The sequence below is a fragment of the Dermacentor variabilis genome, chromosome 3, assembly GCF_050947875.1.
Source record: "Dermacentor variabilis isolate Ectoservices chromosome 3, ASM5094787v1, whole genome shotgun sequence".
Taxonomy (NCBI): domain Eukaryota; kingdom Metazoa; phylum Arthropoda; class Arachnida; order Ixodida; family Ixodidae; genus Dermacentor; species Dermacentor variabilis.
The window spans coordinates 224178478-224187467 of record NC_134570.1 but is presented as its reverse complement, the minus strand read 5'-3'; the positions used below and the strand labels follow the sequence as shown (position 1 = coordinate 224187467).

At 48.8% G+C, this 8990-nt stretch overlaps 1 pseudogene; it reads left to right on the top strand.

Annotated features, from left to right (window-relative positions):
* The first annotated feature begins 1382 nt into the window (after positions 1 to 1382).
* LOC142575035 (uncharacterized) lies at positions 1383 to 5743 on the top strand (annotated as a pseudogene).
* The last annotated feature ends 3247 nt before the right edge of the window (positions 5744 to 8990 follow it).

The following is an 8990-nucleotide window of genomic DNA, read 5'->3' as shown; positions in this document are numbered from 1 at the left end:
ATCTCGTCCTGCTGTGTCCGGAACCAGACACGAGGAGTTCCGCCGAAGTAGAAGAGGACATTCGCTAGCATAATGGTAGGGTCCCAGCGGTTGTTTCGGCTAACGCTCAAATAGGCTGAGCCAGTCCTCAACGTCGACATTATCTTGGCCGAAGAAAAAGCCAGGATCGCGGGGATTGGTGACCGTAACGCAAGTTGTTGTCGGGGTCGCAGGAGTAGAATCAGACGAGGTGTCATCACCGGGAGCCATGGAGGAAAGCAGGACGGTGCGGCCGCTGCGGAGCTCCGTGGCGAGGACGGTGAAGGGCGCCCTCCACCAAAATGTTACTCGAACGAAGGATTAAGAACTGGCGACTATTTAGATAGTACATTTACGAACCAATAACTGCAGCGCTGGCCAGTTCAGCCGACAGCTCGAGAGCCAGAGAGCGTTCGTCGTCTTCGTCGGGGTGCCCGCGTACATCGTCCACAAGAAACACGCAATATGCATCTATCAATATGTTCATTATGTGTGGCAAGGTGGCTATGGCTTCTTTGTTCCATGGTTTCGCATCTTCTTCCGTAGGCCCCGTTAGCGCCATGGTATCGCGGTTTCGCACTCTCTCTCAAATAGTGTTTTCAAAGTTGGGCTCATGGAGCCGGTCTGTGTTTCATTTGAAGGTAAGTTGTCGTTTTTTAACTGATTTTGATCAGTGCCTACAGACATACGTGTGATGGCGTTGTTTTTCACCGTCTTTAGAGCATACGCCTGGCGGAAAGCGCGCCATGGAAGGCGAATACCAAAGTAAGTTGTTGCATTTTTCATTCCTCCACGTTCGTTGCATTAGTCAGCCACTATTGGAGTGCAGTCCGGTGCTATACTGTTAGCGGAATCTAAAGCGAAGGCGGGCAACATAGGGGGAGATGGCGGCCGCGAAGGAAGGCAGTCATCACGCTGTTTTAAACGCTTTTTTATTTGTCTATTAAACAGCGCCCTTCTTTAATAAGCTGTGCATCTGCGATGAAATTCCTAACATCTCAGAAGTGGGATACACCGAAACCTTCGTGGAGAAGCGACCCTGGAACCCGATGTCGAGCGAGTGCGCCGACAGTGATGCTCACTGACTTTTCAACGGACGCGGCGTTGGTGCCGTATTCGTGAGGTACTGACCGTAAAAGGAACCCTTTGTATTGCCTTGACAACGTGCGTGCGGACGTTCTTTGTGACGTCTACGAAATGCAACGGTACCGTCTTCGTGAGGTACTGACATCGAAAACTTGAGTCTTGGTGCCGCCTCAGAAACGGGTTTGCGGACGCTCTGTGTGACGTCGGTAAGCCTGGACGCTCAACTGGAGGCGAAAAACTATGTGTACGCCTAGGGAGACGCCTAGACAACGCCGACGATGGCAGGTGGCGGCGGAACTCACGAAAACGAAATGATGCAAGCTCTGCTGGAGGAAAACCGGAGGTTACTGGATCTGTTCGAGAGGAAACATGAAGCCTTCCACGTTATGCCGGACATGAATAAAGCTATCCACGATTTCGACGGCGAGGGCTCATCCCACGAAGCCGGGACGTGGCTGAAGATTGTCGATTCTATGGTGGTCCTGCACGGCCGGCCGGACAGCTTCAGACTAGAAAACGCCAGGCTTCACATGAAGGGACCTGCTCGATGTTGGCTTCAGGCCCGTGTCGATGACCTCCCTACGTAGGAGGGCTTCAATATTCCCTTCAAAAAGACATTTGTGGGCCAGACAAACACGACGGAAAAGTGGAAGCAAACGCAGGAAAGAGCCCTGTTGAGGGGAGAGTCCATCACGGCATACTTCCTCGGAAACACCTTGTTATGCAAGGGATTGGGCCTCGGTATGCAAGATACTAAGGAGCAAGTTTTGGTGGGGCTGCGGTTTAGAGACTCATGCATCTCCATGACGGCGAAGGAACACAAGGACGAGGATGAATTGCTGGCAGACTTGCTAAGACTGGAGCGAATAAGCGAAGCTAGAATGCAGAAGTCACTAAGCCACAAGGTGGTGATCCAGGTGCCACGAGACCTCGTTACAAGCCTCCGACCTCGAATTATTGAACTGGCGCGCGTTGACCTGAGCAAGTGATCACAAATGCATGTGTCAAAGGCCAAGCAAGGGGGGGGGGCACCGAAGAAAACGCCAGAGCCGCCCAAGCATGATCAAGCGGAGCGAAAATGCTACAGCTCCGGAAGGTATGGGCACATAGCGAGAGACTGTCCAAAAAAAACCCTGTCGGTAACTTCGTGGTGAATGAGAATCCATCAATGTTCCTGAACACTGCGACCATCAGTGGAACTCGCCAGCTCTCGGTGATGATTGATCCAGGAAGTTCAGACTGTGTATTGCGTCATCAAGCGGCTGAAAGGTGCAGCCTACAAGTTGTGTGCAGGGCCCTAGACTTGTATGGGTTTGGGAACACCGGCACATCTACAGTTTGGTCTATCAGGACCTCGGAAGTGGACATAGAAATCGATGACGTGGTATGCCGCAAGGTCAAGGTGATTGTCATCAACAACAGTGCCTTGCCTGTGCACATGCTGGTTGGTAGAACCTGGACGGAACAAGACCACGTTGCATACCTACGCATGGGAGATGAATTCAGGATTGGCTACCGAGATGATCTTCCATTTTGTAACATAGACTTGCCCAGATGAAGCGTTCCAAGGAACCACTTCGTGTCAAGGAAACCATTGTGCTGCCCAAATGAACTGTGTGTTGCGTGACAGTGGAGACTAGTAAGAGTGAAGGAAATCTAATCTTACCTAGTGGGCCTTGTAAGGAAATGCTACTTCACATCGAACACGCAAAGGTTGAGATACCCATGTTGAACTACGAGGATGAAGACCAACAGCTGATCAAGGGAAGTTTGTTGGCTCACGCTGAACTGCTTTGAGGGAGCGAAGAGTTACCCCCCGTGAGACCTGTTCCTCAGCCGAAGCCCATTGATCGTAGCATGCTGAATGTCGGAAAAGACGTCAATGAACAAGTGGATGCACTGCTGAAGATGCCGAATGAACACAGGGACTGCTTTGCACTGAATTTGTCAGAGTTGGGATGTTGTAACAAACTGGAGATGACTATCACAGAGTATTCCTGAAGCACTCCAGTCAGCTGCAAACCCTACACGACTAATGCAGAGGAAAGAGAAACAATCCAAGAAATAGTCAGAGTGGAAAGCGACTGGCATTGTAACCGAAACATCCCCGCCATACGCTAGTCCACAGCTACGCGTGAAAAAAAAATGGAGAAAATCGTCTAGTCATAGAATATCGATGGCTAAATAGCCAGACTGTGCCGGAACACTTTCCCTTGCCAAAGACTGATGACCAGCTGCAACGAGTGTCCGGAGCACGAATGTACTGTGGCTTAGACTGTGCAAACGGATGCCTTCAGCTTCCACTTAGTGAGGAATCGAAGGCCAAAACTGCATTCATCTCGCCTGATGAGACCGGGTAGTTTGAACGTATGGTGTTGCAGTTGAGAAACGGTCCTGCTGTATTTCAACGTCTAATGAACAAGGTCCTTGGATCTCTGCGTAACACTGTAGTATTGTGTTACTGAACGACTTGCCAAGGACCGGGAAGACTTGCTGGTTGGGCTCAAACAAGTACTGGATACTCTGCGAGCTGCTGGTCTAACCCTGAAGCTATCCAAGTGGGTGTTTGGAAGTGACGAACTCGACTACTTAGGTTGCAAGATTGTGAAAGGCTACCTGCAGCCAGGTGAATTGAAGCAACGAGCTATATTGGGCGCTAGCACGCCAACTGATGTTCACAGTGTCAAGAGATTTCTGGGTTTGACAGGATTTTTCAGACGGTTCATTCCCCACTATGCTCTGAAGGCACAACTTACTTCTCTGGCCAAGAAATACACAAAGTTTATATGAGGAATGGAGCGACAGGAAGCTTTCGACCAGCTCTGAAGAGAGCTTACAGAGCCTCCGGTTCTGAAGCTGTAGGACCCTTCGGCTCCAACAGAACTCCACACGGACGCAAGCAAACATGGACTTGCGGGAATGATCCTTCAACAAAATGAGTCAGGACGCAGGAACTTTGTGTTTTGTGTCAGTAAACACACCACTGAGGCTGAGAAGAATTACCATGCAAGAAAACTGGAGCTGATGGCAACAGTCTGGAGTATGGAAAGACTTCGTCCATTCCTCCTAGGCATTGCGTTCACGCTAGTAACAGGTTACCAAGCAATTGTATATCTGAATGTGCACAAGACTCTTAAACCACAGATAGCAAAGCCGTTCGACTTACTTCAAGAGTATGACTTCGAGGTGAAGCACTGAGCAGGTGAGAAAATAGCATACATGGACTATTTCAGTCGTGAACCCGTAGAAGCGCCGCATATATGACACGCTCGATGAGGTTGTCGAGACACGCATCGAAGTGTGCCTTGCCTTGAGTTCAGAGGACCAAGTTGTGATCATCCGGCGATCTCATGCGGACTTGGCTAACCTAGCACGAATTCTCGAGAAGTCAATCAAGGAAAGGACCAAGAAAGTGTCAAGGTCAAAAACGTACGAATGAAGTATGTAAAGCTGTTTTACGTGGAAGACGGACGACTTCTTTTCGTGATGCCTAAGAGCATGCGTAACACACTGTGTGTCAAGTCTCACGACTTACAGGGACATTTTAGTACAGACCGAACAGTGGAAAATCAAGAAACCTTAGTGTTTGCCTCGGATGAAGCGCTACGTGAACCAGCACATCCATAGGTGTTTCGAGTGTTTGCTCAGAAAGATTCCAGGAGGGAAGAAACCTGGACTTCTGCATTCGATACCACCTGGGAAGAGACCATTTCAAGTTGTACACGTTGACCATGTTGGTCCGTTTGTCAGGAGTTTCAAGAAAAACCAATGGATCTTGGAGTTGGTGGACAATCTGACCAAGTTATTGCGTCTCTACTCCGTGCGAGACACCTCGGCGAGAAAAGTACTGCGGTGCATGCAGAGTTTTATAACCGAGTTCGGACTACCGGAGCGCATCATCTCAGACCGTGGTTCCTGTTTCACGGCCCACGGCTTCGAAGCCTTCTGTCAGAAAAATGGTGTGGCTCACACACTGAACTCTGCTCACCATCCGAAGGCTAACGGTCAGGTGGAGCGTGTAAATCGAACTCTGGTACTGTGTATTATGGCTACAATCAAGTACCCGACTCACAAGGAGTGGGATCAGAACATCAAGGAGTTAGAGAGCTACCTCAACACTACATACAATGCCTAAACAGGCACTAGCCCTTTCAGGCTTCTGCGCGGATACAAACCAAAAACGCATGATGGTGTCCTCAGATGGCTAAACACGGACAATAACGAGTGGGTATGTACAAAGCAACTTCAAGAGACGGCTCAAAAGGGAACAGTGAGCCAGCAAGAAAGGTGCAAGCAGTACTTCGACAAGCATCACTTCACAGCGGTCAAACTGAGCGTTGGAGACATAGTGGTCATGCGCTGTGTTCCAGAGCACACCAGCGCCCCAACAAAAACCCAGTAGTTCAGAGGTCCACTGATTGTGATTGAAATGCTCGCGGCGGACACCTACAATGTGGTCGAGATGAACGGAAAGAAAAGGGTCTACTCGACTACCGCCCACATCAGCCAGCTGAAGAGATGCGGTGGAAGATGCCAAGAACTGCCCGACCAATCAAGCACCTACGAGGAAGGCAGCGTGCCGAGACATAGCACGCGTGTGTCCAAAATACCTTTGTATATTCGGGATTATACCGTGTAAACTGAGGACAGTTCGCTGCCAGAATGGCCGAGTGTTAGCGGAATCTGAAGCGAAGGCTGGAAACATAGGGGGAGAGGGCGGTCGCGAAGGAAGGCAGTCGTCACGCTTATGTGAATTCTTTTTTTCTTGTATTTATCTATTAAAGAGCGCCCTTCTTCAGAAAGCTGTGTGATTGCGAAGACATTCCTAACAATACTCCCACTGTCACTCGCGTAAACAACACGCACACGTCAATTTACTGACTATTGGAGTCGAGAACTACCACAGGAGACTGGCGCTGCTATCGCTGTGACGTAGTAAACGACATCACGTGACTCGGCTTTGCCGCCGCCAGCCACGCCAGCGCTGCTCGCTGCCTTTCATCCAGTAATGCAGTAATTTCGTTTACTGTTCCAGCATGGTTTACTACTCGGTGCCGCTGTGCCGAGCGTATTCGACGGAGCCCAATGCGAGTTTTCATGCCTACCCCAAAACCAAGCAGCTGTAGGGTGCATGGTTGATAAAGCTGAGAATGGGAAAGCAGCCCAAGAGTCATTATCGCGTGCGTAGCAAGCACTTCCGCGAAGACGATTTTGTGTGCGGCGTCGCAGCTAAAATATTCGGTTAGTGCGACGCGGAGTTTCCCGGGACTGTACGTATTAGAATTCGCGACGTTTATTCGCGTCAGGCTGGAAAAGACGGTGCCTTGTTCCCGGAGCAGTGCCATCGCAGAACATTCCTGTCCGGCCATTGGACCGTCCAAAACACACCGAGCTTCGCCAGAATCGGGAGCTGGAGATAAGCTCACGGCTGATTTCCTTCGGGTTGCACAACTTGTCCGAGGCTACGTGCAACGTGCAATGCGGGACCTGACGATTTGCTTGCCTTTGTGAAGCGCTCGGTGTAATTTCATTACATAAAGCTTTTATTGCGGTAGCAATTATATGGACACTCCAAGCGCATTTCAGCCGTTACCGTCGTCGCGAAGTTCCGTATAAAGTCCAAGGGCGATAACACCGTCGCCACGCAAAATTACGCGAAATTGCAGCGGGACTGGCCGCTCGAGGAACTTTGCGTGTACTCGCGGGCTTCTTTCGCGCTCGGAAAAACTTTATGTAGCACGTATTGAGCAACATAAAGCTGTATCGGCAGTTTTTCATGTTGCTCTATAATTTTTTCATTTACACTTTTACTCTAACTATAATATTTTAGAAGTTGATTAATTAAGACTAATTATCTAACTAGGCGAAATGAAAAAAAATAATTCGAGTATGTCCAAGCGATGGCAAACAACATTACCTTGGCTCTGTCGAGATACGTGGTATTCGCGCACTTTTAAACTCTGGCTAAAGTTAGCTGGGACACCCTGTATAGCGTCGTGCTGGCTAACATGAAAAAGAACAGAACGAAGCAAACAGCACAGCCTTAAAGTGTGCAACGACAAATAAACTGAATAAAGCAAAAAAAAAAAAAAGGAAATAGGCACTGAGCCTTTTCTAGTGGGACCCACTGGCCGAAATATTTGTGTTTTTCAACGTATGACACACTACAAGTAATTTAATATATCAGACTAGTCACTTTGGTGCATGTACATATTGTGTTGGCTGTGGCAAAGTGCAGGTGACGTGTATGGCAGCTGCTGCAAGAGCCTCGTGAGAATGTCTCCTTCAGGAAGCACAGCATGCTTGCCTCAGTAAACAAACGTACACGAAGTGTGTGAGTGCTTCGAGTGGTAGGTAAATTTCATAACATCTCCCATATACGCGAGTGGCCTTATCACGTTCGTCGTCCATGGCGTCGCGTACACATGCTCCGACGAGAGTGGACGATGTCGTACGTGTACTGGCTAGATACCTTTGTTTGCTTGCACACCAGGCTGTTTTGCACGTAAGACGCACACATTCTACGCTCGCAACAGGAAAATAACGGTGGCTGAACGAGCTGAGCTACTGCAGACGTCGAACATTTTCGCAATCGGTATCACGTGATGACATTTTTACGTCATGGAGAGACTCCGGCAGACGGCGCCACGCTGTGTTCTCTGCGCCAGTCGCGAATCTGAACAACGAGGAAAGCAAGTGAGCAGTACGCTCCAGTCACACCAACATGGCTTCCTTGTCGAGAGCGACTGGATACCGCTGCATCAGCCACGCCGTGCAGGCCGGCCTGCGTGCCATATTGAAAGTTGCTGGTGAACACATTAGAGCAGGGAATGTTCCTGGTGTCCACCTTCTTTTGGCCAGTGCAAGTTCCCGAATCACTTCCGAACCTTTCGCGCGGCCACGTAGCGAGTGGCGGCATTCGTGGCGGTGCACAGCAATTTTGCGATGTGGACCAGGCTGGTGATGGCATTTATAGCGATTACAGCTTTCTTGTGGAAAGAGGCAGCGTGCTTGACAGGCGCCACAGAAGCCTTACACAGCAGGACACTGTAACAGATTCTAGCAAGAGCACATTTTTGAAAAAACTGGACATTGCATCATTGAAAGAAGACCTGCGACAATGGAGCGTAGAATCGAGTGCACTTCACGATGTCGTCAGGAATCTTGTAAAGGTTCTTCACTCGTATCTCCCTTGCGTGAGCTACCAAACAGCGTGCAGTAGTTACAGGACATAAATTGATACTGGTGTTAAAGTCTGATTCATGACATGCTGTAAAATTTTATGCTAACTGTTTAGAACATTTTAAAGAATATGAGTAAAACTAGAAGCCAGTTAGCAATTCTCTATTACCAAGACATCATTTAGGTTGCAAAACGTTCAATGCTAACTGGATCTCAATTTGAGCTGGAATGCGGCAATCAGCTTCAGCTGGTTTGGAATGAAGGAAAAGAAATTCTCTGAGCTGCATCTGTGCAAGCTAAAGTTTGGAGGGTTACGTATAGCCAGCTTGATATCACTTATTCTTAAATCTAGTGTCAAGCAGTATAAAAGCAGTATACTTACTGTACCTCGGCTGCTTTGGCAGAATGGACCCCTTATTTCCTAGCTAGATGGATTTTCCGCGGCAAAATATGTTTAATACGGGACATTGTAACAGCTTATGGCTTATACACCTATTATTCACACTTTGCTGAGTTTAGTGCTGGTATTTAGTTTTGTCTTTTTAGTAGAGCATAATACTGGTCCAAGTTTTGTGTGGTGCGCAAACCTTATATAGGAGGGATAATTTTGCCTATGCATGTAGGTGCAGGCACATGTACTAATGAAGTCAGACACCTAGATGTCAGCCCAAGGGAATTCCAGAGGGCCGCGGTGACGTGGTTTC